Raw genomic sequence first — 22,860 nt, forward strand, 5'->3', positions numbered from 1 at the left:
AACATTCCGCGTCAACATTTTTGAGCCTTTATCTAACTGGCCGTTAACCGAGCAAGTAGGATACTTTAGAATATCATGACATTTACTATTTAATTTTGTTTTAAATAGTATCACCTTAGTGGAATTCTGTAACGCGAGTGAAACAGTGAGAACTATTTTCCGTCGCGGCAGACTAGGATGTGCAAACATGGCATTGCATTATGAAATATGAATGGCAGTTTCGTTCGACTGCAGCTTAAAACATGTAATTTATAAAACTAATCGGTTAATACCTTATCTCGTATAAGAGCAGGTATTTATTAATATTGATTGCATTATCAATGGCGTACACAAATTCCAAAATCTGATGAGTGCGGCCGTACGTAAGAATACTACTCATTTTCATTCATAACTACCGGTACATCACAGGTTGCTGTACCATAGGATAGTTTGCAGATTTCTGAATGGATGAACATTAACGTAAGTATGATTTATGTTTGGGATATGCTAGCTTTGAAAACGGTTGTTTTTAATTCTAAGAAGGTAAACGTACTTACAGAAAGTAACTTAGTTCCCTGCATCGTCTGTTGCCGTTGGCACAAGCAGTTGTAGGATGAATACAGTAGGACCGGGAGAAACATATCAGTATATGAAATTGCATTTCACTTCTTGGTGTAACTGTAGTGCTTCAACACGGCGTGTACTTTGTGTCCTTGTGTGTTACGATACATTACAAAAGGATTGCATTGCACCGTTTCTCACTGGAATTTTGCAAGTAGCTCTATTGGAAGTTGTCGACACTTCGTATGAATGCTTGTGGGTGTGCAGTTAAACAAGGTTGGGGGGACATTGCAATTCCACTGGCAACTGTTATTATTTGCTGTTATTATAAAACAGTAGCGCTGTGAATTTAAAGGACGTCGATTTATCTGTATTTTAGAACTCATCGGTCCTCACCAACATCCCCTCAACAGTGTGTGCCGAACTAGAAGGTTTTTTTTTCTACAAGATTTTGATTCTTCCGAATTTTAACTTTGTTCTGCCGCAGGAGGAAGCAGTTAACGTGCAACTTCTTACAAACCTCATTGATGATAAAGCAGCTGATCCACAGGTTTCAGAATGCTACGTAAACCAACCTTGCATTTTTAAGATGACTGTCTTCATGGTTGTTGCGCTGTGCAGTCTGGTAGATTTTTACCGAAATTTCAGAGGATCAGGGCGATCCCTAAACATACCAGACTACACGGCGTAACATCCGAACATACCTCAAAAATCCAACCTTGTATTTTGAACGTGGGTGCGACCCTAATTATTTTGCAATTGCAATCTATTGCAACATGGGCCTGTGTTATTCACTTATAGAAACGATAATACATCTCTTTAATTTATTCTCTACTGCAAGGTATCACTGTGTAATTTTAGCATGTGTTGACCTAAGCATTAGCGTTATCAGCGATCAGCAAGCATGCCAGAGCCACTCGGCTCTGGCATGTTAGCAAGCCTTACAGAGGTGTAACCTCTCGTAAGATTTTCACGTTCAATTACAGATGTTTAATACCGTTTTTTCCATTAAACTTCGTAGCTTCTGATTGCCATGCCCTATGGAGGAGACCGCACGCTTTGCTGTTATATTCTCTACCAGCCACTCGACACAAATGCCGGGATAATATCTTAAATCAGGCCACGACCGCTTCCTTCCACATCCTTTCCAAGTTCGTTATTCACAGTCGTCCTTTTATTATACGCTGTATAGTCCGAGCTACTGAAAAACGCGAAGTTAAATGAATTGTAGATAAATAAATCTACCGGAACGGACTTAGTGAACGTGACAGTTTCTGAGATAAATAGGGACACTAATGGGATTGTTGAGTTTTAAAAATGGGTGTCACTTGACCTTAGAATAATTTCCAGCTGTACTTAACATAATTCTTCTGTGGAATGTAAAATGACAATGTTCCTTACCTATATTTATTCTTCAGTTTGTTATCGATGTCAGGAACGTTTGAAACTAGACGTGTGGTATCTGGTATCGTTATTCATATTGACCTTAGGTGTAAATAAATTTAGCTTGTTGAGAATTAATCATATGGCAACTAACCTAATGTTTTGGGTTGTCAGAAAATATTTTAAATAGGAAGTCTGCCATTGGAATTTATAACTGTCGTATTAATTTTTTAATGAAGGTAGAAACTTCGTTGATGAGAACGTTTGTAAAACGATTAAAGCTGGGTCCACTCATGCTCGTGTCTCCATAAATATGGACGGGTTCACGAGCGCAAGCAGCGCTGTCAGACGGAGCCATGGTCTCCAGCCCAGGGGTTTACTGAACGCTGCAGGTCTATACTTCGAATCTGTCACGCATTATGCGGGAGCTTGGTATGTGGTTACTACACGGATAAAATAGTTACATGTTGAAAAGAATGTCTAAAAGATAATTCAAGCCACGAAAACCACCCATTCGCGCAGCTTCTGCACGCCGTGTTTGCTGTATTGATCTGCATACTCCAACAGAAACTGACGGGTCATACATAATCCTTTTCCACGCCCCCCAAGACCTTAATATTTCATCCCTTACCAGCCATATTGGTGTAGTTAAACTACGAAGTGATTTTGGTTCATTTGATAACGATTTCAGTACGTCAGATTATATACTGTCGAATGACAGGATGATTAGTGAATGATGAATTTACGTACCGTTGTCATGTGTAATGGATTTTAATGAAAGTAGGCGTTAGAACGACTTTCCGGAACGTCGTGTTCGTTTCTGCCACAATACTATTTGAGATCCGGTTTCATTTCTAGAGATTCAGGCCACGTTTGAAGAAGTTATAAGCTTCATATTGAAGCATTTGTGTCACAAACCGGACTCTCGTTTCTGTGGCGTTTCCTGCTTGCCGACAGATAATCAATACTGGTGCTTGGCGTTCGGTGGTGATAACGGGAATTGCAGACTGAGGTTGTAACGCGCATAATCCATATTCAGGAAATGAGCGGATATGATAAATTCTGGAAAAGGAAATAAACGATGCACTGGATTTTATACAGGCGTGACTTCAGAATACAAAGCTGTGCATGAGAATTTTCATACTATCAACCAGTTTATGATTTACTTTTAATCTGCTTTTGTTGAAAAGGGTGTAAGATGGACTTATGATGGGAATATCACGTCTGTTTGCTCATCCATGTTTTTCGTCTCAATAATTCAAGAACAACGGGTTGAAGAGTGGTGAAGAGTTTGCGTCTGAACTTAACGTAAAGTAAGGATATTTTTTTGGGAGGGGGGGCTGATAATATTAAAGTGGATTGGTAGTTGAACTGCTTTTAGTTTTGATTTTGCAATCAAATATGATGGAGAATTTGTGTTTCGTGGTTTTAGCTATGAACCATCTAGTCGAACAGGCAGACACGACATTCCCCTTATGCCTTGCACTTCGTGTGCAAAATGATTTGGATGACCAGTCAAATAAGAAAATGCTTACTGCTAATTAGAGTGGCTTATTTGTACATTTCTTAGATGCAGAATGTAAGCCCTGTATATTAATAAGAGTGTGTAACCAGGATTACCAAAGGAAGAGGAATGAGATGGGTGGTGCATGTAGCATGCATGGGGAGCCGAAAAATTCACACTCAACTAGGCCTTGACGAGCTCGTGTGAACACGGTAATGAACTTTCGACTCTATAATAAGCGGGGAATTTCATGAACAGACAAATCAGTACTGACTGCTCAAGAGGTACTATTTTTATAGAATAGCAAGTACTCTGCCCCTCACAGCTCATAGCTTCTACGCGCTCGCACTTGCATACGTGTTGAGCAATGTATGTATCTGTGTATCTGTATGCATGTATGCTTACACGTATATTGATTCAGAAGCCAGTCGTATAAGAAAGTCCGTACACTTGAATTGTATTTGTTTGCTTATTAATTAACACGAAGGGCCCACATGGTTTGCGTACGTGGAATACCCTTTGTGTCAAGAATGTGCAGGGTTTCTTCTCATCTGCAGTGTAGTCGGTCTGTAATAGAGTACTGTCGAAATATGGCTTTATTTAAATATGGTAGACGAATGTAATGCATATTATGATGACGTGTCTAATGTATTATCGAAAGTGATTCATGAGACAGACGTCGGATTGTTTTTATTTATGCATTCAGTATTAGTTCGTCTTATACACTCCGCCGTTAAGTAAGGTAAGTGTTTGAAACCCCGATCCTCCGTAATGGTTATTAGTCTTAGGAGTTTGTTGTACCTAATGTGCGTCACATTTCTGTTAGCACCTGTCTAAATCCTCGCTTTCACGAATATTATAATCTTTCGATATAAAACATGGATCAACAGATTTAAGTCATGTTGATGGTTGTATTCTGGGTTGTTGCGCCGTGTAGTGTGGTAGAAGTCTACCAGCGTTTCAGAGGTCCTTGCGATGACTCATCGTCCTGATGATGGAGGCAGCAAGGACCCATGAAACGTCAGGAAACTTCTATCAGACTGCACGGCGCAACAACCCAGAATACAGCCATCTTCGGACTCATATCCTCATATCCTACTTAAATCACGTTATACAAATAAATTTTAATAATTAAAAATAATGAACCAAACAAAAATATAGCCCCTACTGTTCGCCTTATAAGGGTGAGAGCGCAAGACTTAAGTTACTTATTGTGTTCCTGTCTTAATGCGTACATCCTAAGACTGGTATCTCAGTGTGCGCAAACGTACATAAACACTTACTCTGTTAACTATCAAACAAATGAAATTAAAATGTACGGACAGGAGAACTAAGGTTAACAGAACAAGATATTAGATGACGGAGGAAGAAATGAACGGTGTTACAGTGTTTTGTGTCAGCAGCATACAATAAGGATGTAGTAACGTATGCACTGGAAATTGATATGTTAAATGACGTTCGTACGTTTACAGAACAGATAGAAGTTAGACAAAATTTTCTGAATGTATCTCTCTTTTTTTCCCACAGAAATCTCCACCTGCTGGGATGTGGCAGTAATTGCTGGATTGACAAAGGCTGCTGTGGATAAAGTATCTGAGGAAACTAACTGGTGAGTGCAAAGAACTTCATCTTCAGCAGTCGTAGGCTTGGCGGTGCACTCTTTCCATTCATTGCCTTACAAGGGCGTTTTATGAAATCATCCCGTTTTCCGTAAAAAAAAAATGGTAAACCGCACTAGGAATTATAATTTCCACTTTATTAATTTACATCTCTGTAAAATATGGGCATTTTAGTAATTAAATGCATTCACCGAATATGGACTCAAATCTGATTTAGGCATCACAAATTTGGAAGCTAATAGAAACACAAGACTCTAATTTACAACGTGCCCCTGGTTATGCTCGTATACAAATTACCATCTGGTATAATGTGTATAGTCAACGACATCTTACTTCAGTCGTTCGGAAATCTGAAATACAGCCATAATATAAAGTTTAAAGGAAAATCTGAAGAATACGCCTCCTTGAAAAAGAAGCAGGAGAAATGAGCATAAAGTACAAGTATCTTTGCTATAATCTTGTTTCTTTATGTCTTCAGTTATCTAAAAAATGTAAGTTATTCAAAAAATGTTCTCATCCGGTAGCTGAAGTATTACCACGTGTTGTCCAAAATGTAAAGAATCTACAATTTTATCTATTTTGTATGAGTGTAAAACTTGGTCTCTCACGTTAAGGGAACAACACATTTTGATGTTGTTTGAAAACAGTATTTGGACCTGAGAGAAGTGAAATAATAGCAGACCGGAAAAAAATTGCTTAACTAAGAATATTACATTGTACACTGCATCTTCCATAAGATACAATGCGTCCTTTATTTATAAACATCACCGTAGCTTTATTACTAGTATATAAGTTTTATTCGTTAAATAAAGTGGATTATATTGCACGTGCTGTACCCATTGGGTATTGCTTTCTAAAAGGTTTTGGTTTTTCTTTCTTGTACATTTCTCGCTTACTGAGTGACATTTCGAGGATAGTGTATGGTTATAGGTTCTTTAGAACTGGATAACATAGTAAGGTGGAATCGGAAATGTGTTGAGATAGCTGTGATTAGATTAAAGTGGATGTTTCCTGAACTCGCCTACCAGGACTTAAGAGACGTATGCAGTAACTCCATCCACTAGTATTCCTGCCCTTATTATTCGCCGCATGTGCCATGTAGTGCCGACAATGTAAAATTGTGTGTTAGGAAAAACACGTGTATTTATTTAACTGATGGTTGCTTTTAAAAGGATGTTTCAAGTAACGCAACTGAAACCTTTTTACAGAGAAGATCAAAGTGTGCCGGTTTGATTTTGTTAGGAAATATATGTGTTTTGTTATTGGGTAATAGTGATTCATTCGAATTATAGGACGTCATATGCAACTTTTCTGAGATCGAAATGACTCAGCCAATCAAATAAACATCCTGTTATTTTCTATGCGAAGTCGCGTAGACCGTTTCCTGAATTTTCGGTTTCGTAATTTTTATTGACGGCAGACGTAAAGTTTAAATATCATTAAACACTTTCATGTACAAGAGTGTCTCTTCTAAGTGTTCATTTGTTATTTTATTCTTCCATCGTTTCCTGTGGGCCAAAACGCAATAGAAAATCTCTCTGAACACGCACTGTTTGTTGCAATAATCTTTCGCCTCTGAAAGTATTTACCTTTCTGTCGTCTGTCTAAACACTTAAGGATTAGAATTTAAACAACTGTAGTTTCACCTGTTGTTTTATGTCAGTAGAACTTTGTTTCACCCGAAGGAAACAACGCGGGTTGAGGGAACAAAATGTTGAGGAGAGTGAAATTTGGTCGAAAATCCTGAATGGGGGGAAAAAAACATTTTGAATGCATAGGCGTAGATAGGAGGATCATACTGAAACTGATTTTAACCCTCTTTACCCTAAGCTTATCTAAATATTTGTTTGAGAATTCAACCCGTACCGCAAAGAAAACACAACGCTTCATAATTGCAAATAGCAGCTGGTTGATGCCGTTCAAGGAATTAATCGCTATTACAGTGAGAATCCTATGAAACCCGTGGATACAAAATTCACAGTTACTGATTTTTAAAGCAGGTGGTGTGTATTTAAAGGGCTGATGAAGCGGTGTGAAATTTCCTGTGCTGGATTAAACTGTCCCGGCATGGGTACTATAGAGCAGTGGTATTCAACCTGGGGTACGCGAAGACTTCTTAGGGGGTACGTGAAATTTAAAAAAAAAAAAAATTATGATAAACACCGAATAATCAGTAATGTAATTTATTTAATTTATTTTAGATGTAGATTATATACTATGTATAACTTGAATTATACACCAACAACTTTGGGGGTACAAAGTTGGAAGAGAAATTATATCTGGGGGTACGCGAACAAAAAATGGTTGAATACCACTGCTATAGAGGGTTGTTGTGAGCACGGTGATGAGCTATGGTGCTTCTTAAAAGGCGGAGATTATATTGACCGGCCAAGTGACTTTCAGCTTCGTAAGGTCTAATTTAACCGATCATGCGTAGGAATGATGCAGATGTGAGTTCAAGTAGCGGAGAGGTTTTGTTGTTTTTGTGTGTCAGTATGTAATGTAAATTTGTTCCTGAAAGAAAGGCCCATTCATTCCCCATATAAGTCAGTAAACAAACCGAGACCTATAATTCAGTAAGTTGAGAAACAAGGCTTGTAACGTTTGCTGCCTTATAATGTGCTGGGAGGCGTTGCATCGTTCTGTGATTGCGTCAAATTACCCCCCCCCCTCCCACATTACCAAACATTGCCACATCCACCACATATGCTGCTCTGTACCAGTGATCCCTGTGTTATGTCAGTTCGTATGTACATGCTCTCTGTTCCCCGAGTAGCTGATTGATGGTCCAGATCTCGCAGGCAAGAAAGACATAACTTGGTTTCTTATACGTCTTGTTAACTCACCAGATAACTGGCGATCCTGTCCACCCACATCTGTTAATTTCCATCTTATTCCGCCATTAGTGAACGAGACTGGTCTGGTCATCGAGATGTGCTTTTGACAAAACCAGTTTACGTGGGAAGTGGTTGTAAGGGATGTGAAAGGCTCAAGCAAGTATTTTTCTCGGGTTGTGCAAGGATGCAGATGTGTGAATATGGATATTCCATTATATTAATGCGTACATCCAACACATTACGTTAAAGTATCTTTAATGAGTTATGTCTGCAATATCAAAAAGCGATGTAATTGATTTTATACACACCAAGAGATTACAGCAGATTAAATCCATTCTTATACGAATCAAGTTGACAAAATTAAAATTCTTGTGACATAAAATTATTTTAAGCCCCCATTCTGTGATGGGACTTAGATGTCTCTTTAATTCTGAAGTGGGTTTTACTTCAACATGTATGTGCCATTGATAGTCTAAAGTGTTTACATATAAGCGCATAACATGTGGATTTTCTGGCACGCAGATTCTAATTTTATATCTGTTGCAGTGTCACGATATTGTTATTTCAACATAATTGAACTCTGTCCTGTGATCTCGGAATCTTTTAGAATATTGTGAAATCGCGCCCCGATGCGTTCAAACCGCTTGCAACGAAAATACTTCTAGATAAATCAAATTCATTCCTAAACCAGACGTCTACTCCCCCTTCTTAGAGTTGAGTCACTAAAATAAAGTCGGAGGGGGCTGTTGGTGTAAAATTATCAAACTTGTGACTTGTGGTCACATGCACCCTATCTTATCGAGTCGAGGGCCTCAAGGTTATAAAATAGGTCAAATGGTTGAAATCCGTGCCAATTGACTAAAAATATTACTGACTTATATTTAAAATACGTTCACGTTGTTCAATAATTGTCCTTAACAAAATTAGTCATTTGATAGGCATTTGACATTGATTTTTCTTGCTTTTATTCGTATTCCAAGAAGGATTGTTCTGAATTCGCTCTGCATCTAATTGCGTTGAAATAAGATCTGCATGTGCTTCTATGAATAATTTTAGGGACACATCATTTCGAAATATTGAAACATTTAATTTTATGGGTCCATATACCTTCTTAGAGAACTTTCTCAAAAAGCTCACAGTCATTGTTTTGGAAATATTAGTTCTGCAGACCTTTGCTAGTCGCGAATTTTAGGCCCACGAATTTTATCGAGTAACAACTTTTGGCATAGCTTTCCGATATCGGCTTAGGCCTTGTGTCAGCATCCATGGCTGATCACGAAGCTACAGAATAATTAGGTTCGCTGTCGTGTTTAGGAACACCTGCGATCGGCTAAGTCCCTCTCTTTTTTAAGTCTTTGTATCCTATTGTGTTAATTCTACCAGGCGAAATGGACGGATTCGTGAAGGAATTTTTTGGTCCAGAACATGCAATGGAGAAACATAGACCTGTGAGATCAGAATATTCTGACGGCAGAGAAGAAGACGTCGTTCTTTTGGATTGTGACGCCGTGTGGACTCGCGTTTACTTTATTCGGTTTGTAATACGATGGAACTTTCACAGGTGGATTCAACAAAACTACAGAATGACTTGTGGATCCAAAACTATGTCCAAGACCGCTCTTAAATGTGTTTTCAATGCCCGAAAGTCGGCGGCAGAAATAAATCTGTAATATTTGTTAACACACAGGATTCTTTTCTCTTTCTGTTTTGTCATCCATAGGTCTACTTATTTTGCCCTAATTCTTTGTTCTTGATACATTGTAATGTAGATGTTACAGTAGTTTGCATTCGAAATTTGCCCTGAATAATCAGAAAGGTCGAAAACTTCAGGCTTCAGAATTCAGCCGACGAACCTCCGAATACGATACGGACTGAAATGGTTAGTCGCTACTGTTCTGTCGCTCATGGGTCAGGCGCCCCTTTTGATAATTGCTATTGCAACGGAAGGTAATCGTGTAAGTAATTGTTCTTGAAACGTGCAGTAGTCACATATCCACTCATTGAAAACGAACTGTAAATAATTTCATCGCTAGTAACTTCGTATCCATCACTGCTTGTTAAGGAAAGAAATATGGACGTCGTAACTTCGCCTAGCTGCAATTCGGGAATGCATAATGCTGTCTGTTAAAATCCATTGACCAAATGTGACGCTATTAGAACCAAGTTTATCTAAGATATTGGTATGTTGTAATATACGCATTTATCTGTTTCGTTAATACATATATTTTATCTCCTCCCTCACCTTGACCTTTCTAGATTGAGCTAAGGAATATAATTGCCTGATGGTGATTGCTTAACAGCACGTTTCAGGTTGATAAGATACTGATGAACATGTCGTAATAGCATCAGATCTTCATGGTGTCTCGTGTGCCTATGTTTTCACTACCTGTTTTACTGGGTCTCGTTATTTAGTTCAGTGACCCACTCTTTAAATTAATTTGCTCTGAAATTTATTTATATACACACACAATCCTTGTAATATCTTGTCTTATGACTTATTCTCCCGTGGTTTGAACCGTGTTTGTTTCGGGAGGGGTTCTCTAGTGGTGTATTGTATTACGAATTTCAGTCTGGAAAATCAGTCTAATAAGGGAAATGAACATGTGCTTTAGGTTCCTTTCTGGGTGTAGGGGGCGGTCGGTTTAACATTGCCTGTGAGTAGCAAAGCGTGAAGGAGACGATGATGTTTGTTTCGCTTTTTTCTGTGCCGTAAAAGACGCACTTTTTTCACATTTTAAAAATCCTGAAATCGGGGTGCGTCTGCGAATCTATATAGCGTCTTTTTTTTTGCTGAAAACCTATTATTAAATTAAGGGTTGCGTCTTACAATCGATGGCATCTTAAAGTCGAGGAAATACGGTATTATCATGTTAGGAGCGTTTCGGACACACAACACCACAGTTTGCTAAGACAAACGTTTCGGCAACGGTTTAGAGAAGAAAATTAAACGTTGCAAATGTGCCCTAATTTACACTTCTTTTTGGCATTGATTAATGGGGAAACGATTTGTTTAAGGGTCATATTACAAAGCGTTTTCTCTTAATCCAGTTACTATTAAATCGGGGTGATATCGGAATTCCAAATGTTTCAAAGTTCGTTTATTTCTGGTAGATCTCCTTTTGACGCAGGCGCACTAGATACAAGAATACGCCCCTCGTGCTTTTATGACCAAGATAATGGGGTCAGAATTTGTTCATGTATATACTGTTCGTGTTATTCAGTTGTACACATTTTAAGTTTTTCTTCTTCTTATTCTTTTTCGGCAGTCAAAGTATCTTTTGCACCTTCTTTCCCATGTGTGGTAGTGTTCTTTATCGTAAAGTAACTTGCAGAAGGCATTTGTAGGAGATAAGTAAAAAAGGATATTGAAATAAACTGTTTCTCGTTAAACTCTTCCGTTCGTGAGACCAGAAAAATATTTGCCCCAGATACAAGTTTCCGTTGAATGTGGGATTTGCTGCATTTTGCCTGCCCTCAAGAAGATTTAAGATACCGGATTAGATATTTTATATGAGCAGACAACCAGGTCCTTGTGCTGGAGTACCGCAGAAGTACACTACAAGTGGCTGTAATCAAACCTCTACCCCGGGTTGCCGGGAGCTCATGATAAGCTAGGACCAAAATCAGCTTGTGTATGTCGCAGTTAACGTTGGGTTGGGAAATGGGATTGTAGCGTTGCAGTGTCTTATCTGGCCAACCCGCCTCTACGTGTTGCCTGCAGAAAGGAGAAACTGCGTTGCGTCAATGTGGTCTATCTTTGTTTCACTGCGTTCAAAGAATCTCAGCTGTTACAGAATGAACAATAGAAACCATTAGGCAGGCGCCCTATCAGTTTTAGGCGTGTTTCGCAAATGAGAACTGTGTGGCACAAACATGACTGTCTTCTGGGATGTTGCAGGCTGGAGGTCGTATAGCACGAGTGAGACAGGTGGTATATGGACACACAGTACTTGTTTGAAAACCTGAAGGAGAGGTGACTATCGACTTTGGACGATAATATTAAAAGGGATCTGAAAGAAGTAGGTTGTAAGGGTATGGACAGGATTCTATTGGCACACGATAGGGTTAAGTGGCAGGATGTTGTAAACACGGGATTGAACCTTCGGGATCCGTAAAAATGGAGCATTGATTGACCAGCTGACCGACTTCTAGCTTATCTGTGGAGTTTGTTATCTTAAAATGTACAATGAAAGTACTCACATGTCGGGAAGAACACTAAAGTTGCTTTGTGTTCACTGTTTGATTTTTCTTGCACGGCTTTAAACTTGAGATCAATATCTTGATTCATAAAATTAACATAAATGACGTAGTGTGTTCAAAGAACCGTTTATAGAAAACATTGCTTTGAACGTACTTTACGTAGCCTCATTAATTAACTAGTCTTGTTTTCCTCTGGTCTCCTGTTTGAATTTTTTTCGTATGGCTTGTTAAGCTTGAAATCAATTCCTTGCTTCATAAAATTGTCATAAATGGCGGCGAGTATCATAAATAAATTTTAAATAACCTTTTGTGGGGAAATACATGTTACACGTGTTTTAAGTATTTTTATTAGTCTTGTTTTGCTTTGTATAGGATGCAATGTCTCGAGGCCAGTCTAACCGATAAGATAAATTTGGTTTCTTCACGTAACTCGTTTTTACAGCTTCTGTTCAGAAGACTTCGATCCTTTCTGATTCTAATGTAGAGTCCTACTGTACTTAATGCTACCTAACCTCCCATTTGCTGAAGCTCCGGTGACATAATCATTATTGCAACAGTTCTAATGGTGGTTTAAGCAGGATTCACTCTTTAATTTATTGTGTTATAAGTGCCAAAGGTGGTCATCTGGTGTCTGGAGGATTTTATTCTACTTCCAGAGTCAGTACAAAGTGTATGAATTGTACGTTACATTCTTTCCTTTTCGTATACCTCATAAATATGGTCTGTTTTAACCGAAATTATTATATCAGCCTGAAACCCTGATGCTGGTATTATAATTTTAGTGAAGACTGCATGAGAGAATACGTGTTATCTTAAACCACGTCGTGTGAGGTTCTAGAGCAATGTTTCTAAACCAGGGGTCCGCACAACATCGTCAGGGGTTCCACGAGAAAACGTGGAATAAATAAATACATTTTTCGAAATACGGCGAAATTTCCAAATATTGCTGGAATTTTTGTCCGGCAATTGGCAATACTGGAGTAATCTCCGTGCACTGCCAACTGCCTCTGTATTTCGGCCAGTTCGTTCTTGACAATAATTTAGCAATAACTGAACTGCGCTCCCCGCTATAAATTTTTTATAGTCTATAAACGTTTTTATAGGGAGTGGTTCCTCGAGATACAAACAATTATTTTGGGGGTTCCTCCACGTAGAAAAGATTGGAAAACACTGGCCGAGAGTATCAGTGAAGTTGAGAGATGTCGGTTGTGCGTTTGTGTCTTCTTTCTTTACATTTACGATGTCGAGTACCGCTTGTAAAATAATTACGGGGTTCATTGTGTGAATTCGTATTTCGCGTCGTCCGTTCCAGAAGCATCCCAGACGGTGTTGATGTTAATCTCATGATGCATGCTTTCCCTTGACCTCAGAAACATCCGCTCGCATGAATACTGTCTCAAGTTATTTGTTGCACACAGTTTTAAAACTTCTTGTGGCATAAAAAGGGTTATTTTATGGTACAAATGTGGTCGAAATTCTGTTATGACCTCGACTGTGTGGGAGGTTTTCTGTAACGCTAACATTCCTAACACATACCACTCTGTCATTTTCTTTATACGCCGTTAGCCAACTGCAGATACTTGTATTGGTCAGATCTACTCCAGTTATTACTGAAAAGGTTATCTAATGATAAAAAACCTATATGTATAGACTAGTACATATATATAACATTAGAACATGAAGATGACTGTCTCCTGGGATGTTGCGCCATGTAATCTGGTAGACGTTTTCCGTCGTTTCAGAGTTGCTTTGTTCCTCTATCATGAGGGTAAACTTTTATCAGACTCAATTCTAAAGGATTTTGACGACGGTAGTTTACACTTAAAATTATTTGTTGTTAGGACGTTTTCCATCGTCTGTTTTTAAAATCGTCTATTTTTAAAATTCACGACGTTTCGGAGGCAGAATCAACCCCCGAAACGTCGTGAATTTTAAAAACAGACGATGGTAAAAGTCCTGACAACAAATAATTATATCAGACTACACAGCGCAACATTCCCGAAAAGATTCACTGTGTTCACGGCTCTGATAACCTGAAGTCTCGCCTAAAATTGGCACGTGTTTTCACTTTGAATTTTAACACTTGCCTGAACAAGGAAAGAACACAAAATGTTCCTTTCTGTGATTACATTTTTAGAAATTGTATACTTTAGCGTAATTTGTGTCGTTTCAAAATAATATAGCTACCCGTCAAGATTTGCTGCAATCAATTTGTTTCTCCAGGAACTATTCCTGACTCGGATTCCTTAGTGTCAAAAAAACTGAGTCCGAAACTGCAGCAAACTCGATGGCGATGAAAATGCAGTGCAAATTGTTTTTGTTTTTTTCAAAATATCTGCAGGGAAGGACCAGATAGAAGACGAAGACGTAGGTAGGATCACAGAGGAGTGTTGTATCTTGCAACGTGGGGTCGGCATTTGGTACGGTGGTGGCTAAAGATTATCATATTTTGCGCTCAGAAAGGGAGCACACATGATCTGATAAAGGTTAAAATTGCGCTCATCATGGAGTTTGAGCTTCTGGTGGACGTGCCTGCCAACCATTGAGCTGTCCTGGTCGTCGCAAGTCGACGACATTGAAAGTGCTGATGAGGTTAGACGTCGGATGACGCAAGTTCCTCAAGCGTTGTTATCAGTTTCTTCTCGCGCAGCTGTTGGATTGTAACTGCACTCCAGTTTTCATCTTTATTACATTGTTTTCACGGCGTACTTTTAATTATCTTGATAAGATTTAAATCAAGATGCGTTGGCGTGCTGCTAATCTTATCCAAGCTTAATTTAGGCCACATATTTCACTTTTACTTTGCCTATGGAAATTTGTGTTCTACTTTCTACATCTTTCCATTCATGATGTTAAATGCAATATAAATATGATAGGTAGGCTTGTGTCTTGACACAACGATCAGGCATTTTACAGAGCGTTAGTGAAGGTGGTTCGTGAAATTACCTAATAATTTATTGCCCTTCGCAGAAAACTGTGATTTATTTGTCGATAGTGTCAGTAACTTAGACTGTGTGCCGTCGAAAAGTAGGATGGTTAATGAAATAGAAAGGACATGGAAATAATCGGTCATGGACTAATTTAAGGTATTGTGCCGGTATCTATGTTTAATAACCGAGGAAAACCACGAAACACTGGCCGGTCTTAAAGCCCATATATGAACTCGGGACCTTCCGAGTAAGAAATATAAGTGTTAATTATTCGGTGAAGAACTTTAATAAAACTGCCTTATACTCGCTTGGATTTCGAAAGCAAGGATTTGTAGTCAACATCAACGTTTTAGCGTGGAAAGGTGGGATGGATTGTGGAGGATGTGGAGGGAAGTGGTCGTGGTTTGATTTTGGGTACTGCCCCCTAATTTGACCATGAACAGAAATCAGTTATGATGGTCGGTCTTCGGTCCTAGATTCGAATCCGTCATCTCACTGTTACTACGTTCTGTCTCTCTGAGCACTGGCTGACTATTGCAGCTCTGCATATTAGCAATGAGATAAAAGATTTCCAGGTCGCGTTGCATTTGTCCAAAAGTTATGAAACGAGTTGGGCAACAGTTGTCATATGCCAATGAAGCCAGATTTCAATCTTATCTCGTGGTGAAACAGTTATCGCTGTGACAAGAGAACAATAGTGTAATTTCGAGTTTAAACGCATCAAACATTGCGTTAGTTTTTAGTGTATACGCCTATATGAGAGGTGAAAGATTGTGAAATTTGCTGCGTTCCTTAGGCAGAAGTATTGTTGTTTGAGAAGATACTTACTACTTCCATCTTCAGTTCGTACCATTACAATGATTAACTGGTTAATATAAACCAAGGAATTAATGCTTGTTTACACTGAGAACCATTTGGAACCCACAAATATAAAATACAGAGTTAGAGATTGTTGGGATAATTTGGGGGATATGTAATTACCAATATGGCATTGCAGTCTTTCACGTCCATTTCATCGCCGACATTCATCTTAGCATTCGACGTCGTATACAGTGCAAACAGCGTAACATCAGAATTCATTGACGTAACAGTTCTTAGGTTCCGTATTCTTCTCCTCGATCCGTCGCCGTCTTAGGGTATGGTGGCACTAGTTTCCTTATACTTTGAAGCAAAGTAACTTAGCATGGTTGTACAAGTTACGAACAATCTGAAGTTGTTTTTCTCTGTACGAGAACTTTGACTCCGCTATCAGTAATCCTGAATCCTTACAACCATGAATTTGCTTATGAGGATGCGTTGATATCGCCGTTGTCTGCCGGGTTGTAGACAAGCTGCTAACCAGACAGTTGGCATAGAGGTCGCCGCTTCGTTCATTAGCTTCTACGACTCGCTTTTATGGTTCCTTGTGTGAATAAGCCACACAAAGTTAACAGTATACAACGCACGGCTTTCCCATGGCAACATTTATAATTATCTCCTCTATTGGGTAATTATAAATGTATTGAACAAATAAAAATAATGAAATAGTTTTTGTTAGAACTGAGAACATCAACTCTTGCTGTAGCGTGTGTGTACGTAACCTTTTTAAGTGCCAGCGTGTTTTCGCTTGGCGACGTGTTCTGTTACCATGAAATTTTTTTTTGTGAGTTTTTCATGTAATGTGAACTGGCCGTGGTGCTCCAAATCCATGTCCCTCCGAGGTCGCCTAACTTCACTTCTCGTTATGTGGCTTTGTGAAGGTCAGTAGCATTTGGACAGAACTGGATGAACTGTGACATCTGCTTGTGTTCAGAAAGGAGCAGACACAGAACACTTGTAAAATCTTGAGGTGTAACATGTCATTTTGGAACAAGTTTCACGTTCCTACTTTGAGTAACCATTGAATGCAGTTACAATTTTTGAAATTATCTAAACAAGCTTAAAATCACTATTGTCTACATCCTTTATTACCACTATCAATTCAGTACTTGTTTACAATTACTTCTTACGCAGTGTTATTCAGGTACTTATTAATAGTTATGTATCACGTGGCCTCTCGTGAGTACCTTAAGATTTCTAAACCAGTTAAACTCTCGAGATAAGATTTGACATCCGTTGTTCTGACATACTTTACTGTGAATATCTGTTACACTGAGCAGACCGTATGTTGGCCTGATGGGTGACTCAAATATGGCAGCTTTCAGTTCATTATTCTGAATCGCTTTTCTCCAGCCACATCTGTCTCTCCTTCCATACCCGATTTACTGGAATTACAAACAACAAAACATTGGCGATCTGTACTGAAACAGTTTACTGTAAATGTAAAAGTTCAGTAATGCGCCTTGTAAAGAACATTATTGTAGTTTGCAGCAGAGTCCTAAGTTGTGTTTATTGGAAGGTGTTCGAAAACTATGGAGCATGTATGAGGATAGTGCTTAAGCGAACATAATGATAGCAATATCTATTTTGGTCATATGACGATAACTGATTAAGCTTTGTTAAATTTGCGTGTGAAAGTAAAATGGTGAGAGAGATATAATGAGTTAACGAATGTAGTGTGAAACAGGTGTTGCCTTGGTTGCTGTGCTGTATGTGTAAACAATTACGACGTTCTGGGTGAAATGAGAAGGGTTTAATTGTCTTGGTATTTTACCTAAGCTTTTTATAACAGAAAGTATATTTTACTGAGAAATCGTAATTGCATGGGGAAAATACACTGGCAATTCGCAGCTGGTCATTGAAACAGGTTAAGTTGTGTGCTAGTTAGTATTATTTAATATCTATTTTGGATGTAGCCCTTGCTTCGCGATTTCTCGAAGAATCAGATCTAACTGGTTGCATGGTAAAATATCGTGTCCAAAAAAATTTTCAAATTTCTGTTAGCCAAAGATGACTCCAGTTCACGCGTGTGCTGCTCTTGTTGCAGATCAGTTGCCCATAACAGCACAAAACTGGTTTTGGATTTGATATTAAATATAGCAAAGCCTGCCTATAACAGAACTTTATTTGAAAGGAAATGTAGTTATCAGAAATTTTCTCTCGTTTCGAGAACGTAGAGTGAAATTGATTTGTAACTTCCTGTAAAAGACGAAACTGAAGATATACAATTTAACGAAAAATATTCTGCTTTAACAGCTAAGCTTGCTGTTTTATGTTCCTATAGGCCTAGCCTCTTCCGTATTCTGCTTTCTTGAATTTGTTTGAGAAGTACCTTACCTGTCACAAATAGGAAGGAATTTAGGTTAACCTTCCACAAATTACGTACAAAATATTTTAATGGACTAGTGAGAAAATAATAACGATTGGGGTTGTGTGCTGGTCAGTTAGAAGGTCATTTTCTTCTTAAATGCATGTTATAATTGGTTCTTGGCAGGTTTCTTGAGGATACAATTACTTATCATAAAGGAGGTATGATGTAAGAAAGTCTTTCTCGGTCTTCATCGAACAGCCCTCGTAACGTGATGTGACTCCTTTCATTTCCATAAGATTGAGGGCAGTCATTGATGTAGGCCAGCGTATGTCTCGAAAGAACTTGTTGAAATATAAATAATTTGCTGCCATTTTGTACTGACTTGTACTATGGTACTGAAGTGTGTGTTTTGATGTGGAATTATATGTAGTGAACTAAACGACGTATGGACGAAGTGTTCTTACAGTGTTTAGAGGTCGCGACAGTAATTTCTGACTTATTCACTGTGCAAACTTTCATATGCTAATAGCATAACTACGTGATTTGTTTCGTGTACCAGTCCTTGCACTTCAGGGCCAAATGATAGTCAGTGCCTTCTGTATATGGTAAGGTGCGGTTTTATAGTCTGTGACACGTCTGCAGAGCAGACCAATTATCTTGTTTCAGGAGAATGGTACAGCGTCTCTTTCTGTGGGCACGCAGGGCCTTGACGAAAATAGTGAGGAAGGAAAGAAATTGCGTTTCAATTTGTCTCTGCGCAAGGCTCCATTACCTACATTCAGTGGGTGACAGATGTAACACGGCTGTCTGACCTTCCTCCGTTTAAAACTTGCAGTGCATACGACCCAATTGAAAATAGATCAGTTACGTAATCGAAACAGTTTAGAATCATGCCGTACGTGCGTAGACCTCAATTTTATGTCGTTTAGACAGTTTGTGGCAGTGCTTTAATACAAGAATAGGCACACTGCGGCCCGCGAAACAATGTCAGTTCTATCCAGAAATGCAAGTCGGTAGGATGCCGATATTGCGTATAAAGGTGTTTTATATGCGTATTCTAATTTGGTTCTGAAGACTACAGACAGTTGTTTGGAATTTTTATGGGAGAATTGTCTTTGTTTGTTGTTCATGTATAAATTACGTTGATAGTTATGATGAATCTATTTTGTTCTACCTGAAGACGAAGAGTTTCCGAAACGTCGTGAGAATGTATACATGTGTAACTTCGAAAATAGGCGTCGAAAGAACAGTTTTTCTTGTTAATCCAAAAATTATAGTTGTGTGCGCTCCTGTCCAGGTACATTCGATATTTGTATGATTCGTAAGCTGTTTAATTAACCTTCGTTTAATCTGCAGCTGGAGTCATGTCGGCTGAGAAAGGTGGTGGGATTCGAACCCCTTTTCGGTCATCCCGTAGCCAATCCCGGCCAACATTATTCTAATGATTGACTCCATGGAGCGGATTCCTTCTTGAGAAACTGATAGTTGCTCGTCTAGTCAGTAATACTACAAAAATAGTAATAATCCAGGTCGCTCAGAAAATATTTGGCCAACATCCCGGGCGAACACGACATCAGAGAACTGCAGAAGACCGCCATTTTTGGAACTTCAAACATCATCCGAAAGACGCTTTCATAGAATAAAATTATATAATACATGTGGCACTTGCTAAAAACAATATGTATCCCGGAAATAGCTGCTGCCCCATGTACCTTAGGGACAAGGTCTGTCTCGGGTACATGGAAGTACATACCCCATAAAGTGGTGAATAGATGGGATAATTCAATTCAATTCATTTATTTAAGTGCTTGACAACAGCCAGGTAAGACCAATAACAGTCAAGCACTGAACAACAGTACAGGATGAAATATAATAAATAATTAAATTCATTTCAGTAATAATAAAAGTAAAACATTACAAATACAAAAACAAACAAACAAATCAAACTAAATGTATAAGTGTACCATATTGAACAATATTTTACAATAATAATAATAATTAGCCTGATAATTGGCAATCATCTCCTTTCGCCATCCACATTACTGTGAAGTGTGGTCTGATGTGTTTCGACGACGCGTAGCCTTGTAGCTGTGTACCTACTAAGCATATGTGCTGTTCTAGCTATGATTTACGAGCTTTGTCTAACCGCCATAACCAAAATTAACAGTAGTTGTTGTTCCCAGAAATACGTTTGCTAATGCAGCTCCGAAAATAAATGCGCCCTATCCTTATACGGGTCTTTCATACTTACTGCGCTTCAGAAACGCAGATGTAAAGCTTTCTGTGATCTATTTTGAGAACATCCGCCTACTGCTTTAGTTTTCCTGCATCCCTGAAAATCATTTACGGGCCCAGACTTCTGTTGGATTTTTCGTGGCTTGTGTACTAAACAGCGATGCCTTTGTATACTCGTCCTGGCAGTTTATAAGAGCCTCGTATGTTAAAATCTTTTAATGATGACGACAGTGCGTCAACTTTTGAATTTTTGTCAGTAGTAAAGTAAAGTTTGTCCCACTATACGCCATGTAGGCGTTTGGGGGAGAGATGGTATAGCTCGTCTCTTCCTTGACCTCGGCACTAGATGGGGGTGAGTGGTCAGCATCACGCCCCGGCCGGCTTTATCGCCCGTGAAAGGACCCCGGTACCCATTGTAGAGGAGGCTGGGTGGGCCCCAGAGCCGGTCTGGACGCAGAGGCTAGAGGAAAAATCCTCTGCCCCCGTCGGGGATCGAACCCCGGTCGTCCAGCCCGTAGCTAGTCACTATACTGACTCAGTAGTTCGATTATAATATACGAAAGTAAGTACAAATCTTCTTGGCAGTTTTATTTAATTTTAAAAGAATATGTTGATCACATGGAACTTAGGCATCTCTTGTTTATCTTAATCGCCCTGATTTTAAATTAATTTGATTCAACGGCTAATAATTGTCCGGGCTTTCGGCATTTCTTCTACATTTTCTTTCCTTTGTTTATGCCGATTCTCCGGTTGTCCCAGATACGCTGATCTGTTCCGTTACTTTACCACATTCTAACCCTTTCAGGTTCCAATTACTAAATATTTTAATTTTAAAGTGCGTGGGTTATTTTTGTCATGAGAAAGCACGAAGGAAGAGATGTTCCCGTCAATCAAATGATTTTAATTGCGGGAATTATTTTTCCTGGGAGCTTGAGAGGGTTAGCAGTCTATGCCCCCTCCCGAATTCTCATTATCACCGCTCATTCGCCATTCCTTGAATGTTTCTATTAACCCGAAAATTTGCCAGTGCCTCACACTGCATTTACTTATCGCCATATTATTTTTTTCTTTATTAGTATTCCCGCCAGCTGACTGCAAACATCGCATTACGTAATATTTCTGCTCTTGTATGCAGTCTTACAATGAAACAGGCAAGTCGTTATCACAGTATTCTGTTATCAGTGTTAAAAATGGACTGAAACCAAAGAAATGCAAATGGAAGAAGGTTCATAGTGCTGCAGACACCACTTCTGTGCTGAACTAAAAAAAATTACTTTATTTGTTGACCTATCGTAAAATAGCATAAATTGACAAAAAAAATTATAGGCCTGTAACATGGATGACAAGTCGTCAGGGTTAGTTTAAAATTTTATTTCAAGATGTCGGGATTGTTAAATTGATTCCGACAGATTACTCGAACTACGCAACAGTTGCAAATCAGTGTGCAAGATATAAAATTTGGACTGTATTTGGGTTCCACATTAAAATCCCGAAACCTCGACTTCTGAAGGAACTTTTTTTTTTTTTAATTGATGGTCCCGAATCCGAAGGACTTTCTGCCTATGTGTTTAACAAATACATGATGTAGGTAGACATACATGGAATATGGCACCTCGTTGTTCAAACCTATTTGTCTTGCTGATCCCAGAGCGTCATAGAGAAACAACCGTCCGGCAACTAACGACGCACTACGGTACCTTACCTGGTGTTGCATCATGCCGCTAATGATACGAGAGCCTACTGCGTACTCATATCTTGTGAATAAACACAGCCTACGCGACCTTCAGTGCCAACTGCAGAGTCTGATCAAATCGTGAACACGTGAAAGACCGCCAAGTCACGTTTAAATAAAATAAAAATGTAGTGTCCAGCTCTACACACATTTTCCTATTTGGTGACAGGAATATGGACAGGGTCCTTAGTGTTGTGGTCTGTAGTCGGCGAGAACTGAAGTCAGTGCGAGAGACAGGTGCAGAGCAAGGCTTAGCCGCCGACCTGCTGGATGTTTGGGAATCTGATTATTATGAGATGTTGGCCCCGCAGGGAGTAAACCGGTTCTCCCAGGTCTACTAACATTTATTATACCTGTCTGGTTGCAAGAAAATAGATTAAAATAATTCTGTTCATTAGGTGTATAAAATAATACATCTCCTTCAGTTATCAAGGTTTAGGTCCTGTGGCGATTCCGAATAATTCATGAACAATGAATTTTTAGATATGTGGTAACACCACTTGTACAGGGAATCCACTCAATACACGGTCTCTACGCAAGACGTAAAACAGAAACGAAAATACGCATATCAACATAAATTCCGTGTTGCGTAGACAGTCTCCGAAACGTCAGAAACTAATTTCGTAGCCTACACGGCGTATCGCCCGCGAAGACTTCAGCCAGGATAAGGCCACTTCTAAGGTCCGAGTATTTAAATTTCAAGACTTCGAA

At 39.0% G+C, this 22,860-nt stretch overlaps 1 protein-coding gene across 7 annotated transcripts in view; it reads left to right on the forward strand.

Annotated features, from left to right (window-relative positions):
* The window catches only part of LOC110830921 (uncharacterized), a 111,260-nt gene that overhangs the window by 31,382 nt on the left and 57,018 nt on the right, over positions 1 to 22,860 (forward strand). For 5 of the 7 annotated variants that reach the window (XM_087355197.1, XM_087355198.1, XM_087355196.1 and 2 more), the window contains exon 2: positions 4,955 to 5,036. The gene's annotated coding sequence lies outside the window, so the exon portion shown is untranslated. Of the gene's footprint in view, positions 1 to 249; positions 460 to 4,954; positions 5,037 to 22,860 lie in introns of those variants that run through there. The other 2 variants (XM_087355201.1, XM_087355199.1) reach the window with 2 other exon arrangements.

Source organism: Zootermopsis nevadensis, unplaced genomic scaffold (assembly GCF_977971745.1).
Source record: "Zootermopsis nevadensis isolate Lab colony 2312 unplaced genomic scaffold, Znev_1.0 Znev_ptg000024l, whole genome shotgun sequence".
NCBI lineage: Eukaryota > Metazoa > Arthropoda > Insecta > Blattodea > Termopsidae > Zootermopsis > Zootermopsis nevadensis.